At 41.5% G+C, this 5049-nt stretch overlaps 1 pseudogene; it reads right to left on the bottom strand.

The window, feature by feature from the left end:
- Nucleotides 1–944: 944 nt before the first annotated feature.
- LOC119807462 lies at nucleotides 945–4126 on the bottom strand (annotated as a pseudogene).
- Nucleotides 4127–5049: the final 923 nt, after the last annotated feature.

Genomic DNA, 5049 nt, shown 5'->3' with positions numbered 1-5049 from the left:
AGCAAGATTCCTGGTGATACAGTGGTCTATCTACGAAGCACAGTCCTGTGCAGCAATAGCACACTCTCCATCTACACAGATGTCAGTTGCACTTTGGTCATTGATGGAGTCATTCCATTTATAAAGTTCTGCACATCAAAAAGCTTTGAGCAGCCGGGCGGTGGTGGCGCACGCCTTTAATCCCAGCACTCGGGAGGCAGAGGCAGGCGGATCTCTGAGTTCGAGGCCAGCCTGGTCTACAAGAGCTAGTTCCAGGACAGGCTCTAGAAACTACAGGGAAACCCTGTCTTGAAAAACAAACAAACAAAAAAAAAAGCTTTGAGCAGGTTGTCCAGTAGTCATCTCTGAAAATGTGACCTTTAATTGTAGCTATATTTTACAGCAATAAAACGCTGATGCCTCAGGTGGTTCCCCTAACAGCATTAGACAGATTCACAGAGTCACATCTGAGAGCTTCTGCTCCATACCTGGGACAGAGCACTCCTGACCACCTCACAGATGGCTGACTCTGCCAGCCCACCTTCTTGACTGGCTGACACTGCCAATGAAGACAAGCCAGCAGCTGTCCTACGCACAGATGGCATTAGAGCAGCAGGTCCGTGACACGGGGGGAGTAAGTGCTGTCAGTACATCCACGTAACCAAAGGGCCATTTGAAAAGATGCCCAATTGAGATGATCCAAATCCCCTTAATTCAATCTGCAAAGCCCTGAGGTCACCCTGCAAAGTATACACAAAAAAGTATGAAGTTGGGGAGACAGGTCAAACTTGGACAGTCATCTGCTCTGGCAGGAAAGCATCTGGTCCTTTGTGTACACATTGGTTTTATTGTAACAAAGCAAGTTGTACACTTCAACATTTAAAATAAGCATCTTTTCCTTCCAGTAAAAGCCAAAAAAATTAAAAATAAAGTTATGATAGAGAATGTCAACTTCAAATAAAACCCTACAGGTTCTGCTGATCCTCCCATTGAGGGGCAATGCTCAAGGCATCATCAGGAGAGAATATTACTTTACAACTGTTGTCTTCAACTGCAAGGATGCCTGTTGAACATCACAATCAGATGTGCCAAAGGAGAAGCCATGTTGCCACAATGCCCACTTAACCCCCAGACACCTCAAATCCACCCTTGATGACCATCTATACCCTATTTTTCTTCTTACTAATCAAGGGAGAATAGACAGATACATGTTGGTAAATGCTAACTGTATTCATGTGGAAACACAATGTAATCTCCAAGCCCAGTAAACAGAAAAAGGGAAAAAGCTAGAACTCTACGCATTACTATAGGGGCCTGGCACCCTCTAGCAGAGCCAGGGGAGCTGGAAGGCTTTTTTCCCCCCACAGAAAACAGTGGTGGTGTTAAATCCATAGTTTGATACAAGAAAGGCTAAAAATGAATTTAGAAGAGAAAACTGGAGATTCTTTTCCTGCTGTATTTTGCTCAAGGTATTTTCCCCAAAGTAAGTTCAGAAACATGGTGTTGAGAGACCTCAAAAACAGGGTGACTGAGCACAAGAGGGGTGGGGAGGGAATGACTGCAACCTGCTCTCAGGGGCTGGAGAAAGTTAAAAGTGAAGAGCAAATCAAAAAGAAGGTTGGGACGCACCTGTCTTCTGTGCTTCATCCTTGTCTTCATCCTCCTCTCCCTCCTCCCCTTCATCATCATCTCTGTCTTCTTCACCTTCATCCTCACCTCCTTCATCAATATCCTCCTCATCTTCCGCCTCTCCATCTTCATCATCCAGATCAAGAACCACATATTACTGCAAGGGATTTGGCCAAATACCATCTTTGATGCCCTCTCCCAGCTCATCTGCATCTGCGTGAGAGTGGTCAGTAATCCCGTCAACCAGCTCTCGGGCTCTGCCTGCTGCCTCTTCCTGCTGGCCCCAGTCTGTGTTTGACTGGAGCATTTTGTCCAACCTTTTCCAGATTTCCATTTGATTTCAGTGAACTTTGAAGGTGGGTCACCACTCTGAATCAGATAGAATTCTTTGGAGAGAATGTTCTTTTCAAAGTAAGGATTTTCATCAAAATAAAAATCTGTTCAGTAACCTGATTTAATGTCTTTGAATTCTGTCACGTCTGTTATTTGGGAAGATAGGCCGTCTTACAGCTTTCTGTAGTTCGTAGCCTTTAGCATCGGAACCTACGTGTCTTGTGCACGTGGTCTCCACCTGTGTTGTTGGAGGCCCAGGTCTCTTTGGTTGGCATTTTACTGTGTAACTCTACTTCACTTCTGGTCAAACACTGCAGGGCCTCCTAGTCTTCTCTCCCAGACAGAGCGGATACGTATGGATACCTTACAAATGGTGCTACACCCAAATCTAGGATTTTGGCAACCAGTTCTGACCTCTTTTGAAAAAGTGGTTGGTGGAGTTTGTTATATTTTTGTTCAACTTTCAAAATTTCCTCACTGGCTTGTTTATTAAGTCTGCTGTTTCATGTTGAATGTCATGAATATGTCAGTTGCTTCTCACCGTTCTTTTCCTCCCTTCTGCAAGCCAGGAGAGCTGGCATGTTCTTCAGCTTTGGGACAGGAGCCTGTCTGTATTTCTTGAACTGAGGCGGGACCGTGGATTACTGTTTGAGGGCACAGCACAAGGGAATGACCAGAAGCCAGGGGCCAGAACTCGATGTTCTCATCAGAAAGAAACTCACAGAAACCAGTCAATTATTCTTAGCAACTTGGTCCTGATGCTCTTTAAGGTGGTTGCTCTTTTGTTTTGTAGTTTTTTGGCAGAATATTAAAATAGATGATTTTTATTAATTAATTTGCTTTAAATTTGATGTAATCAATTTTGCTGCTAACAATGCCTTAATTGTACCTGATAAATTTCGATACATGGATTATCCACCAATATTCCTTAGAAACTCTGAAATGTCATGTGGATATTTCTACTTTGATCCAACAATGTATAACATGGCAAGATTATATATATGTTCAGGGTCTTTGCATTTCTAGTGTGAACACATGCCTTGTATTTTTGGATATATTTGTTTATCTCTGCTCTGTTGAGACTTAGGTTTTCTTTGTAAATTACGTACATGTGCACTTGGGAAACAGCGTGATGCTACCTAAATGTTTACCATTTTTGCTTTTCTTATAGCTGCTGAGTTTTGAAGGCTGTTCTGTTATTTGGGAAAGTAGGATGTCTAAGAGCTTTTGTAGCCTGTAGCTGTTAGCATTAGAACTCACACGTTTTTGTTCTGTCTTTGTGCATGAGACCTGTGCCTGTGCTGTTGGAGGCCAGGTCTTCAGTTGTGTTTGCATTTTTCCAGTCTAAGTGCTTCTCCTTGTGTATCCAGCTTTTATGAATTACCTTGAGTATGTCTTGTGTCTAACAGTATGCTTTGCTTCCTTCTGTGTCAATCTGAGCCTTTTCAAGCACGTTTTTATTATCCTAATAGCAGTGTGCAGTTCAGCAGACAAATGATAACTACACCGTACAAAGAAGCCCCAGCTCTTCCAATTCTGCTCCCCAAGGACAACTGCTCTTAGCATTCTGCTGCATCTCATTTAGTTATTTTCTGTCCCTTGAAAAGTTTGTTATGCAATAGTTCTACTTTATTTGTCACCTATCTTAAAGAGAGTATTATTTTCAGGGAATAAATTGCACTTTCTACCTGTTTTCAGAATTTCATTCTGTTTACCGTTTTGTGTTCCCACATCCAGCTATTCATAATGCCCACTCATGGATTTGCACTATAGTTCAGACTAAAGAGAAAAACTCCAGCTAGATGTTTTTCTGAAAATTTCAGTTCTATAAAGTTTGTTGTTATGCAGAATATATTCTCTGATCTGCTTTGACTAACGTCTACTAAAGTAGGTCAAGATGAGCTGGGTGACATGTGATTGAGGCTTTAAACTTGGAATATTAAAATGAAAGGATAGTTATTAATATTTATCTCAGGATGACAGACTTTAACCCAGGGTGTTTTGAAAAAATTGGGTCTATAAGTACCGTGTATATGTGGCCTCCATCCTTGGGATGCCTGTAGGGTAATTCCCCCCCCCCCCCCCTCTGGTTCTTATCTAGCTTACTGACCATTTCATTGAATTGGCCAAGACTCTTCTGCTTGCTTTTAACACTGATGTGGCCTTGATGTTCTTCAACTTCCATTCTACTCTTCATGATGATGCAGATAGTTTCTTTGTTTGAGGAACATTTGGGAACCCAAAATTGCCTGACATATTGATACTTTCCATTACTGTGTACTCATCTTAATAAACCTAAATGAGCACACAAGTTTTTAAAGATAATCACAGTTTGTGGTTACCTGATATAATGATAGTATTAATAGTTAAAATGCCAATAATGAATAAGACCAGCAGAACATGGATGGGCTAGTTTTCTCAAATGTTGCCTGGACATTTGGACCACAGGTCACAGCTTTCTCAGTGTTGATGTAGTTCAGGTTATCATTATTAAAGAAGTCCTGAAAAAACTTGTAATTGGTTTTATGGGCAGAGTCACAAAGAAAAGAAGAAGAAGAAAATTATGAAAGCCCTGGTACCATGATGATATTACATCACGCCAAAATTACATCTGTAATTTTGTGCATCTCTTCTCACCAAGCTGTAGATAGATTTTTTTTTCATTTCTTTCTTATGAAACATTTGGTCTTTGGCCTGATTGGCTTATTAGAGAAGCAAATAATCAAACCTTTGCCTAATCCTACATCTGACAGCGAAAGTCACATTTTGATATTAACCGTGACTGGCTCTTTGCAGTATCAGCGTCATTTGTATCTCTTAATGGAGCACAGCATCAGTGATGACAGAGAGCTCAGGTCTACTGATGGGAGACAACTTCCTAGGAATTCCTTGTATCGGTGCCAGCTCCAAGTTCTTCCACTTGCTCAGGAGATTAATGGCTCATTAGATACAGACATAGAAGCCAGAGCTACTGTTGTATTCAACAAGCATTATTACTATTTTAACAAAGAGAATATGGGAACAGATTTCCTGTTCTCCGCTGCTGCAGCCTTTAAGTCTGGTATAATGAGGCTCTCCATGCTCGCAGACTAGCTCTTCCTCTCTCCC

The sequence above is a fragment of the Arvicola amphibius genome, chromosome 2, assembly GCF_903992535.2.
Source record: "Arvicola amphibius chromosome 2, mArvAmp1.2, whole genome shotgun sequence".
Lineage (NCBI taxonomy): Eukaryota > Metazoa > Chordata > Mammalia > Rodentia > Cricetidae > Arvicola > Arvicola amphibius.
This window is presented reverse-complemented; position numbering and strand designations above follow the sequence as displayed.